The sequence below is a fragment of the Centrocercus urophasianus genome, unplaced genomic scaffold (genome assembly GCF_019232065.1).
Source record: "Centrocercus urophasianus isolate 14NV4802_14NV808 unplaced genomic scaffold, USGS_Curo_1.0 seq_31, whole genome shotgun sequence".
NCBI classification, from domain to species: domain Eukaryota; kingdom Metazoa; phylum Chordata; class Aves; order Galliformes; family Phasianidae; genus Centrocercus; species Centrocercus urophasianus.
The window spans coordinates 7,982,493-7,995,771 of NW_024884878.1; positions in this window are offsets into that span (position 1 = coordinate 7,982,493).

The window sequence follows — 13,279 nt, forward strand, 5'->3', positions numbered from 1 at the left end:
ATATAGTGATATGACAAAGGAAAAAAAAGTGAGATTTAGATTAGATGTTGGGGGGAAATTTTTCAATGTGATCATGGCGAAACACTGGGATGGGATGCCCAGAGAAGTCAGAGGATGAAAAAGAGACATAATGAAACAGAATTATTTGGAAAATTGTAATCATTTTGCCTGAATCTAGGTTCTGATTTACACTTTTTCTTCTGTACGGATGGACCCCTGTGTGTTTAGTAACATTTAATTTTCTCCCTGTAATGATGTTGTTCAGTGTTCTTGCCAGCTTACTATCCAGTGTTTGAAGAAAGAAGAGGGTTATAAGTATGACTTCTAGTGATAGAGTGTAACATTAGTTATTGCATACTGGTTCTCTGTAGGGTTTTCAGAGCTGAAGTAACAATCGTACTTTTTAATTGAGATTATGGGTGCCTAGAGACTTACAGGTGAGCTAATGCAGCTTCAGATATTCAAACAGTGGGATATTTTTAGCCCATGCTGGGCTTCCCAGGGAATTGTTCATGTAAAGAAAATGTTTTCTTTTATCATTGACTTAGACTAAAGCATTGGGTTTGTTTGCAAAACAAGCTGTGTATGGGAGGTGAATATATTGCTTTTCTCACCACTGAGAGCCTATGTAGGAGAGAGTTATTTTCTTCTGTGCCAGCAAAGACACATTAATAAAAGGTAACTTATTGTTTCGCATTTAAATCTGTGAAGTTTAACACTATATTATGATTGAATTATATGCTTGTCTCTGGATGTTAAAATAGGTGCAAGCTTGCCTCCAGGCCAAACATAGTTTAAAGGTGCTTGCAGTCAACTTACATGGTGTATTTGGAATGAGTGATTACAGTACAAGAGTAGACTTTGGTGGTGGGTCAGGCATGTGTTACCCTTGTTATAGCTGTATTTCCAACATACAATCACAGAATCAAAGAATATCTGAAAAGAGATCCATGAGGATCACTGAGTCCAACTCTTGACATCACTCAGGACAACCTAAAACATAAACTATATAGTTTATCAGAGTGCTGGGCAAATGCATCTTTAATGCTGAGGCTTGGGACCACGACCATGCACATGGGGAGCCTGTTTCAGTGCCCAAACACCCTCTCAGTGAAGAGCTTTTTCCTATTACACACCTTATGGCATGGCATCCAACACTTTCACTGCTTTCTTCTCATTCACTAGGTGGGTAACTTTGTCATAAAAAGAAAATTGAATTAGTATGGTAAGGAGAGCATACATTAGGTCACTGTGGAGCACAAGTACATTAATGAGAGCCCTTTTTGTCACAACAAAATATCTCTGCTTGGTATTCACACTAGAGTTTGCTGATCATTTTCTGCTTCTAACTGTTTTCATTGAGTGCACTGTGTCCTGTTGGCTTTGGTCATCATACAGGGAAGATATGGGGCAACTGTTTCCCACCAGTTCTTTTCTTAAGTGACAAACAGTGAATGTTTCACATTGCAGAAGATATTGTCTTTCAAAGAAAATCCATCTTCCTTTTGCTTTTTTTTGAACTTGGCCACATTTTGTGACCCAAAACATCTCCTGTCTTTTCTGATTCAACAATATGGGGAAGGAATATTTCTTTTCTTTGCTGTAGACCCATAGAATTATCCTAGTATTTATATTGTGTACATTCCCTTCTGTTCCTTACTGTGAGACAGAAAGATTTATTTGAGGCCATAATCTATAAAGATAATCAGAGACATTTTAGTAATAGCTTTATGTTCAAACTACTGATTTGGGAGTAAATATTGACAAAGGAACACATAATAGGATCAACATAAAATGTTCTGAACACAACAAATAAAATGAACAGTTCTACTGAAAAGATGCATGGCATCTTTCTGGTGCATAAGTCATTGAGCTTGAGTTTAAGGACTTAATTTACAGGCACACCAGGAGATATGCAGAGTATAGCTCTTCAGAGCACACCAACAGTATTTGAAGATGGAAGAGGTCTGGGGAGGTGAAATGTTTCTGCTTGCAGCTTTTAAAATCCAACTGAGATAATAATACATGTTTAATGATAGTGACCACAAATGATAGCCTCTGCTGGAAAGGATTTTAAGGCCTAATTAATTATGCCATAACTGCCTACCTAGAAATCATTCACATTGTAGATCTTTTAGAGTTTTCAGCATGCTGCATGTAAAAAAATGTAAATGCAATGTAAAAAAGATGTAAAAAAATAGAATGTATATGATATATTTTCACTTCCCTTTCCTGCCCTGCACTCCATTTGCCTCCCTTCTTCTCCTCTTCCTTTCTCTTTCCCTTTTTTTTTCTTTTTCTTTTTCTGTCATTTCTACGAATAGTGAAAAAATATACAAAGTTTTTGAAAGTAAGCTGTTTAATTTTATTAAAATTTTGATACATGAATAATCTCATTACACTTAAATAGCATCCAGAAATGAAAAGTAAAATACTTCACAAATGCAAGTTATTATTTGACTTTTTTCCTTGAAAAATTTGAAAATGTCTGCAGATGGTTTTTTAAATTCCTGATGAATGAATCTAACACATGGAAAGAATTGCTGGCCACAGACTACAGATTTCGACTAATATGAAGGTGACGTCTGAAACATGAAAATGAACAGGAGAACTTTTCTATTTCTTCTTGTTTATTAAAACAGTTAAGAAAACACACAAGGACACTGCTCCTAACCAACTGCCTTCAAGGTCTGTTCTGTTTGCAATCTTTAAATTCATGCACAGTTGTGCAATTAAATTCTAGAGTAAAATCCAATTTGGGGCAATATCAATTTGTTTATTAATATAATCTCATTATGCTCATTGTATTCTCAACACTAGATTTACAAATATTAGTTCACCTAATACAAATTTCTCCTTGTTTCAGCTTATTCTTCCTTCATGGTGTCTTGTACAATTCTGTGTTTGATTATAGGAGAAAATCAACATTGATAAGACACCAATGTTTCTAGTTGTTGCTGAACAGTTCAGTACAAAGCAAAGGACACTTCAGTTTCTCATCTTCTTGTACTCTCCTGCCAGTGAGGGGAACTGGGAGGGCACCAGGATTTAGGAGGGTACAGAATGAGAACATCCACACTAAGCTGGCCAAAGAGTTATTCCATACCACATGATATAATGTGGAAGAAGTTTGGAAATGGCAGGGAGTTGATAAGGCAGGGCAATGCTGCCAAGACTGGGCATTAGTCAGTGGATGATGAGCAATTGCTTGTGCATCACTTGCTTTGTAAGTATGCTTTATATTATTATCATAACTATTATCATTTTTTTTTCCTTTTCCTTTTTCTGTCTTAGCAAGTAATTTTAAGCTTAACCCATGAGTTCTGCTTTTTCTTCTGATTCTTTCCACCACTGGGAAGGGAGGAGTGAGCAAACAACTGTGTTGTACTCAGCTAGCTTCAGGATTAAACCACAGCAGTACTTTTGGTGCACAAAGTGTGTGATGCAAAAAGGATTGAGACAACAGCAGATCTGACATGAGTGATTATAGTGGTAGTTTGATAACTGCAAGTCATGATTATATTATTCTTATTATTTGCAGAGATCTTTCAGTCTTTTCTTGGAGCTATATTATTTAGCACCTTACTAGCTATTTATTTTCTCTGATGTGTTGTTTACCATTTTTAGATGTTGGACTAAGGTTGTTATTTTGCTGTGTGGTGTGACCTTGGCTTAAAATATGCTAAAACTGCTGCTTAGGAAACCAATCTGGTGTTTGCACTTGGCATTGCAACCGTCTTTGTGCTTTGGGAACTATACTGTGGAAACTGTTAGTAATTATATTCTTTGCTTTGTCTCTCCAGGATCCAGGCTTTGGGAGAGGCAAGGGTGGATATTTTCCACTGCTTCCTCAGCCCCCTTTTCTCTTTCACTTTTCATTCTTCCCCTAACCTAGTTATAATAGCTCTTGAGAATTTTAATTTGTCCTTGTGATGTTCAAACCAGCACACTCCTACTGCTTTTTCATGAATATGTTTCAGATTTTGTTTAAGATTAAACTATTTTTTTAAGAATATCATGTAGAGATCTGCCTTGAGGCTGGATAATTCTGAGTCACAGGGAGCATGAGATGATATGGGCAGATACCTGGAGCAGTGGGCACACACCATGGTTTTACCTCCATGACCATAGAGAGGGCATGAGGAAGAGTTACAAGGGAAAGTACACAAGGGGACACAACCCTCCCTAACAAGGGGGGGTTCTTCCAGGAAAAGCTTGCTTCAGTTTCCAGTGGACAGTTTTCCAGACAAAGTGTTTGTTCTGATCTTATTTCTAGGTTTGACAATGGGTCTATTGGCTTACATTCATGAGAAGTGAGTAACAAATACAATAGGCAGAGCTAGAGGAGCCCTGTCTTCAGACAGGTGGAGGAAAAGGACAATCAGGTCTATTGGACTGTGTGGATTTAATGGTTTGGTATGTAAGAACTGCAGAAGTATAAGGCTCCAGAGGATTCTAATGCACAGTGTACTCTAAAGATGCAAAGTTAAAAAGGGGCAGAATGCATATATATTTCTGGAATGGCAGGGGGATCTCAAGAGCATACTAGCTGAAGTAAGCCTAACTGCAAAAGCATCCCATTGTTACCAGCCCAGAGGTATGGCCATCTATGGCATAGATTATCTCAGGAGAGGGTACTTCAAGGACCTGAAAGAGTATCAGTGGGCTTCTGATATAGCTGCCTTGGAGATGGAGTACATTAAGCAGCTGTCTACCTTTAGAGAAGCTCTACTTAGAGGTCTCTTAGAAGACACTCCTACTGTGGGGTTGCTAAAAGTAGAACTGCGGGTGCTAATGTAGGAACCATTCCCACACTAATAGCTAGCACAACAGTACACTAGAGGCAATACTGCACTAACTGAGACTTCTTATTTTCCATTCAGAAGCTGATTCATCGACTGGAGAGCCAAAGAGTAAGCAGAAGACTCCACACCAGTGAGAAAGTCCAACAGAGTGGAGGCTAATAGTGGAATATATAGTGGCCTGAATGAATTGAAGAAACATAGAATTATTAAGGTTGAATGTTGAAACATTGGGATACATATTTATTAAAAGCCAGCTGGTTGCTCAACACTCAGGAATCTGCCAATCACTTTGGCCCTGCACAACCAAGTCTCTCACATACTGCAAGAGAAGCTAAAGTCTCTGTAGTACAGACAAGAAACATGCTGGGCAAGACAGTTTTGGTTATTCAAGATGTCAAGGTGGAGAAGGCTGGTGTGTATGTAAAATGGATTTAATGTTGGGTGAAAACAGACAGTAATTTGAATTGTATGATATCAGTTGCTATATACTTGCTCTGTTGCACTGTGTGCACCTTGCAGGTCCATTTCCTTACACAAAATCTGACTTGAAAATGAACAAGAAATTCTTTTTCCTTTTTTTTTTTTAACCTTGTTTTAGTTTCAAACTTAACAGATTCTCTTAATAAATTTATTTATTTATTTATCATTGTGAATGTGTTATTATTTTTCATGAGCATTTGCCAATTAGAAAAGAAACGACCTTTTCAGTGGCTGATATTTGCAACATGAAGCTGTTTTTATTTAAAAGGCAGAAAAAATGAACATTTTGAAAGGGTTGTTATGTTCTAGTGGCTGAAAGTCAATGTTTTTAAAAGTGCACTTTAAAATGTTTTATATCAAATTATCTTGATATATTTCATTAAATTGTCAAGACTTTTCTTCTGGCCCCATTAAATTCTATTGTCAAAATTACCATTCTGTGGCTTAAAGTTTTAAAGTTATATCACTAATAATTGAATAATTTCTTTCAAAACCAAGTATAATTTAAAATGAAACATAACTATTTTCTCTGCCAATCTGAATCTTGTATCTGGAAATGGCCACAAAATAACAAAATTCCTTTCCATTTGACTAACGCTGACATTCATGATGCAATCCATCTAAGAAATAAAGGCAAAACTAAACTAAAAAGAAGTAAAATACTAACAAGTGGCATTTATAGGATTAATCAGAGACAAGTAAACCATTTCAGTTTACTCTCATAAGTCTATTAAATTGTATTCTCAAGTCTAATCAGCTTTCAGTCAAACAAAAACATATTCCAGTTTTTGTCTACATTAAACCTTGTTTTCACTTACAACTACACAGTTACAAAATAAGGATAACATGTGCAGAATTTAAGGAATCACACTCTGACATATCGTTTTTTGTTCCCACGTGAGGGATAATGTTTATCTCTTTCCATTTACTGAGAAAAAGGATTAATTTCTCCATCTAGCAAAACAAATTAGCTTCCTGTTCAACTACAAAATAGTCTACATTGTATTTCAAAATGGATTTTAAAGTTCATGTGAGCCAACTTATCCAAATGGATAGTAACTATCTAGTCTTCTCAATAAATCAATATGCATCAAACAACAGAGAGAATTATAAAAGCAAGGGAACGGACTTGTAGTTGCTAAGCTTCTGGGCCTTTTAGTCAAATGGAACTGAGCTGTAATGTCTTTTATGTTTTCAGTTAGCCTGGCACTGATTTGTTCTAGTTTTGATATAGACTCCTTCCAGTCAAGAAATTGGGCTTGGTAGCCAGAACAGTATCTGTTGGTACTAGCTCTGTTACTGCCTTACTCTTTTGCTGAAATGAGAAACATTTCTCTTCAGTGATACTGCAACACCCAACCTAAAGGTATTAAAGCTGATCCTTTGAGGATGATGGACATTTAACATGCTTTACAGGTTTTCAGAGATCAGCATGAAGAGTGCTTCAATGCCATGATAGTTGAACAAGAAATTGAATCACAGAATCATAAGATCATTAAGGTTGGGAAAGACCTCCAATATCATCTAGTCCAAACATCCAACTACCACCAATACTGCTCACTAACCATGTCCCTCAGCATAATATCTACCCTATCCTTAAACATCTCCAGGGATGATTACTCTACAACCTCCCAGGAAAACCTGTTCCAATGCCTAAATTCTCTTTCTAAGAAATTCTTCCATATATTGAGTTTGAACCTCCGTTCTTGCAACTCGAGCCATTTCCTCTTCTATCACTAGTTCCCTGGGAGAAGAGGCCAACTTCCATAACTTTGTTTCAGAGTATTGCAGATAGTAATAAAGCCTCCCCCGATTCTCTTTCTGAATAAACAATCCTAGTTCCCACAGCAACTCCTTATAAGACTTATGATCTAGTCCCCTCACCATCTTTGTTGCCCTTCTCTGAACACATTACAGGGCCTCAATGTCTTTCTTACAGTGAGGGGCCCAAAATTGAAGACAGCACTTAATGCATGGTGTCACCACTGCTGAGCACAGTGGGACAGTCGCCTCCCTGTCTTTGCTGACTTCACTGTTTCTGATACAAACTGGAATGCCATTGGCCTTCTTGGCTAACTGGGTGCACTACTGGCTCATGTTCAGCAGATGAACATCCACAGATTCTTATCCCCCATCCAGCTTCCCATTCACACAGCCACAAGCCATTGGCGTTGCAAGGTGTTGTTACGACCAAAGTGCAGAACCTGATATTTGGTCTTGTTGAACTTCATCCCATAGGCTTCAGCCTATGCTCCCTCAGTAGGGCCTTCCTAATACCAGGCTGTAAGACTCTTCCTCTCAACTTGGTATCATCTGCAAACTTAGTGAGATTACACTCAGTTCCGTCTTCCCAAATCATCAATGAAGATACTGAACAGGTCAGGTAGCAACACTGATCCCTGGGTGGCATCACTCAAGAGTGGTTGCAAGCTGGATTTAACTTCATTCACCACCACTTACTGTATCTGGACATGCAGACAGTATTTTACCCAGCAAAGAGTATACCTCCTGGGCTAAGGTCTGCCAGCTTCTCCAGGATAATACTGTGATAAACAGTGTCAAAGGCTTTGCTGAAGTCTAACTAGACTATATCAACAGCCTTTCTCTCGTCCTCTAGGTGTGTTGCCTGGTCATAGAAGGAGATGAGATTGGTCAGGCAGAACCCATGCTGGCTGGGCCTGATCCTCTGGTTATCCCACAAAAAATGACACAACTAGGATGAGAAATGTACTGTCTGCATCACGCAGGTGAAACTGATGCTTGTATTTTGACTCAGTACACGGAAGGAAAGGAAATGTGCTGAAGGGTGCTAACTGTGGTCCCAAAACCTACATGAATGTCACTGACTCATTGAGTGCTGCACCTCATTAAGAAATCCTACCTTTTCTTGTAGTTTAATCTTTTGAAAACTAAGGGTAAAACCACTTTTGTGCTCTCATGAATGATAAATATGAATATTAAGGAAACTTTGGACCCAGAATCCAGTAAACCTCAATGAGTAGATCATAGGATTCTTTTCAGTTATTTCCTGAGATATTGCTTTTGATGCAGTTCCACAGTTTAAATTTTAATTGGTAGCTTTCACTTAGACAAAATTTAATGTATTATATAAAGCTCTCCTTAATGTCTTCCTGGCCTGCACTTCGGTTAATTATCTATCTCATCATTATTCCTGCTCTGCTATTACATTGCTAGTCTTGCACTGTACAGTAATGGTCATTCTAAGTGGAAGAAAAAAAATATTTACATAGAATCACAGAATCACAAGGTTGGAAACGACCTGCAGGATCATCTAGTCCAACCACCCACCCATTCCTATTAGTACCACAAGCACTAAACCATATCTCGTAGCAGCAGAGTATTAGTTAACCAGTGAACAATGAGCAGAACCTCTTGACCTTCAAACTCATGGCAATCAGTTAAACAAAACAGAATTTCTCATGCCTCTAGTAAATTATATCTGAGCTTATGTTGGTTAAAAAAAACTATCAGGAGTAATGTATGAATGTAGAATTCTTAAATGGGAACTTTGTGATCTATTTGTATTTGATCTACACCAAGTAAAAAGGGCAAATTCCCAAAATAGGCTGAACAAGAATGAATATAAAGGAATTATTTGCATTTTTTTTTCCAACAGGAAACTGTACTGCCCTTTTCTGAGCTATTTGGATTTCTTGTGCGTCTTGAAAATTAGGGAAGCTCCAAATGATTTTATTACTCATTTTGGAGCAAAATTTCTTTATTTAGTAGACCTTCATCTACTATTCATTTTGGAAATGTTTAACTTGTTGATGAAAAGCTCTTCATTGTTTCAATTATACTCTCTGTGTTAAAAAAGTACATACTACAACTGTAATTTCCCCCAATTTGTAGTTTTCCTCTTTGCTGTTTTCATAACATCTCTTTGAAAATAAGAAACTTTTGTCCAGTGAAAACTAAGGGTGAATTCTGGACTGCAAACAGAATCCACTTTGCCTGAGAAGATGGACTATGGTAGCAGCACAGACTGACAAACTTGCAAGGAAGTCTTATGAATTTTCCGTTGTAGGCTGTTGATAGCATAGAGAGCTGACACATTTCAGATTCACAATGAAGTGATTTCTATTATTTATTAAATAATTCTTTTTAAATTAAAAAAAAAAAAACCCTAAAAAATCACAAATAATTTCTCTTCCTTGTTTTTATAATTCATTAAGCCTTTAAGCTGAAGGTAGGTCACTCCAAATGACAGTGATTTGGAAGGTTCACATCTAAGGGTTTTAACTATTTTTCCAACTGCAAAGTGGACAACCAGTAAGTTGATACATGCCATTTTCATTCATTTTATCCCAGATTTAAAGCCAAAGCATGCCTACAGGTGTTTTGGAAAGTAGTTCCCCAGGGACTTAGAGTCTGAAGCAGAATTCAAAGAGAATAGAATTAAATAGTCTGGGCTATATCCATGACGGATCTTCTAGATTAAAAGCAAATTTTTTAACATCATTTCCAGCTTTATGGGAAATCAGATTCACATCAGATAAGACAGTGTTTTATATTAGTGATTAATTTCTGTATTCTGAACCTTCATGTGATTTTAATTTTTTTTTTTTTTTTTAAATTTCCATAATTATAGCAGTTATTATAATGCTGGCAACAAAAGCAAACATTTGTATTTCAGCAAGGTCAGAATTTTTTTAAGTGTCCTTTCAGAATGAATGAATGGATTTAATTGCATTTAAATCCATTCAGTACCTTTATCATCCGTTTGAACTTTTTACCAATCTATTTTTGACTGACTTTGTCTAACTGCTGCTTCTTAACATTTGTTGTATTTAGGTTCTAATCTGATAAAGGATCATTTGTGTCTTCTGTTTGCATAGATCTCTTTAGATAAATTACTTCCTGGATGAACTGATTAAAGTTCTCAGTTCATAAGGCTGTTATGAGAAATCTGCATCATTTGAATGGGTCTTGCTGAATCATTATGATAAATATGAGTGTTGATTCCAGAACAGAATATGGTGTTTCTGGAATGACAGCAAACTTTGAGATGCTAGGCCAAGATTTAGATAAAGACTATTCTTGTGTATGATCTAGAGAATGATTATGTTATGTTAAAAAATGGTACATTGGTACTGGAGAGGGATTGTGACTTAAGTCAATTAATCAGTTATTATATTGAATTCATATCATTGAAAAGTAAAGTTTAAGAATATAGGATGTAACCTCACTGAAGTTACCTAGCACTATGATAAACACATAAGAAAAGGATTTACATTTCTCTATAGTCTATCTTCCCTTTTCCAAGGTACATTTTTCATTCAGGGTATTTATTCCTCTCTGATGAGTATTAGAAAAGTAGTAATCAGATAGATTGCAGACCATTCTTCCAAATAGCTTGCTTTCAGACATTGAAAAAGCAGTATTAACTGAAGGCTTGAATACTTCAACTCAACGTATCTCGTTTTTGTTCAACAGTTTTACAAACCAATTTCGTAACAACACAGCCCTCAGAGTGTCAAATCAACAATTTAAATCCAAATCTCTGTCTTGAAATGCAACTATAAGATGGTGTTTATCAGAGCCAACGGAGATGACCAGAATCACAGGCAGACCTTAAATTTCACAGCTAATGTAAGGAATTAAAAATCAGAGCTGTTTGAACACAGCAGAGAATACCAGAGTCTGTCTGCTGCTGAAGTTTTCTTGTCTTAGTTGTTGTGATAGGAAGTGTTTAGCTTTTAGGTTTATTTATAGTATTCTCAAGTTTTCTTTCCTGCATTCAAGGAAGCTACGTTAATATGATACTGAACAATGATTGGTTATCAGAGCACAGTACTGAGAGTATATATAATTACAGCAATTACAGACAGAAATAACTTGCAAACATTATGTACCCATTTTTATGAACTTTCTTTGGCCTCCAGCTATCATGCAGTTCTTAGATCCTATGACTATCATAAAACTTTATCTTTCGTCTATTTAGAAAACATTTACAACTTTGAGACTAACAGCAGAAATCCCATTATCTGCATTACTTTCACTGGAATTATACACATTTTCACCTGCTGCACACTTGGATCTCTGTGTAACAGCTTGTACCAGGCTGGAGTAGACCAAGCATTCAGTGTATTTTACAAGTGTCTCTTTCAGAAATCTCCTGCATCTTCTGGGGATGCTGAAATATTTACATGGAAGAAGAGGAAGCATGGGGATCTCCAACCTGTTGAAGAAAAATAGGTTCTAAGTTGAAAGTATAGACTGCATTTGTGTTGTCTGAGAGTCTTGTTCACTATATTTAATGAAAAGACACAGTGCACGTTGGTTTTAAATAAATGTTGCAAACACAGATATACAGGATCCATGATATATACACAGCTGGTGACTTCTCAGGCAGCACATTTACATGATGGATGCTCCAAAATAATGCTTTCTGTTTTAGTATGTTGGCTTATCATAGGGGATACCGTTGGTGTGGCAATAGAGGATGAGCCTTCCCATCAGTATTCTCTTAGATTTTGCTGCTGTGCAATAGATGGCAGCAGAAGCGCAGTCTGACAGGATGGTATCAGACATGAAAGAAAAGATGTAGAACTGAACTCCTCTATGTTGGTAAAATTGTGTCAAGTGACATTCAGTGATGCATACAGTGTACGTCAGTGCAGAAAGGCAGTTGGTGGTGTTTTTCAGCAACGGTGACAGTGAGGTCACCTCCACAGGTACAAATATTATGAGCGCGGCCTACAGGCTCTTGTTAATTGCTGATGAAAATACATATTTAATAGTAGTGCCTTTGCTGAAAAATAGAGTTTTGTAGCTGGGTATTTTCTTTCTTAAATAGTGTTATTGTGCTCTTTGTGCCTGTTGGAGTTTCTGTAGAAATAAATATAAGACATTCCCTAAAAGGTTAAATGATTCAATAACAGTTCAGAAGAAAGAGTGTAGCCATTATTAACCCTTAAATGTACACAAAATGACATTTTCTTTTCATAATTATCAGCAGAGCACAAACCAGTAAGGATCTCTGGCATTTTCTGTTTACAATACGAGCAATTGTCTGGTATAAAAATATCCATCTATTCCACCTGTAATTAATGCAAAACTCATTGCAAATAACCAGATGGCAAACAACAAGTGCATTGTATACATATTGTCTTCCCAACATGTTTCTCTTACATCCTGTCTGGCAAGGAATGCCAGTTATAGCATAAATGTGTCACTGATAATTTGTCAGCTTGCCCTACTAATGATAGAAACTGTGACTATAAGAAAATAATTTAGAAAGATTTCTTAACTAATATCTGTCACTTAGAAGTTCACCGAAGAATTGTTTTTAATAAGCAAATAATACAACACTGTTTGCAAATAAGCTGTCATACTAAGTTGGAAAGACCAATGCATTTAACAGAATAAAACATCAGTGAATATAGTCCAGGCAGAAATTCAGTTTTATTAAACTTTACTCCCAGTGCCCCCAGCCTACTTCCTTCCTAATTAGATCTTTTACTATCAAAATTAAACTCAGGCTATAAAAAGGAGATGAGATAGATCACTCTTTTCTGGTGTGGGAAAAGCACATAGGCACTCTAATGTCTTCATTAGTTTGAAGATACTTTACAAACTTCAAAAAAATGCTTCTTACTTTTTGAGGTTTTCCTTTAATGTATCAGAACAAATCACAAAGAAATTAAAAAGAAAGAGAGATATGGGACTGGAATTAACCTTGCTGTGCTTTGGTTGGTGTCATTTTCGTGTGTACTGTGTGCATTCACTCATATGTGCAGACTACAGAATAAAGATCACAACATGGTGGGGTGCCACTCTTAATTCCCTTTACACTAACACATGGAGTATGGGGAAAAAGCATGAGTTAGAGACATGTGTGTCTTTGAAAGGGCTGTGTTTGTATGATTGCAGTGGGTTTTATCTTGTATCCTGATCTGGGTTTCTAGAAGATGATCAAACTAACTTGCGTGGCTTAGGAGCCAGGGACGGTTTGTGCTTGGAATGACTGT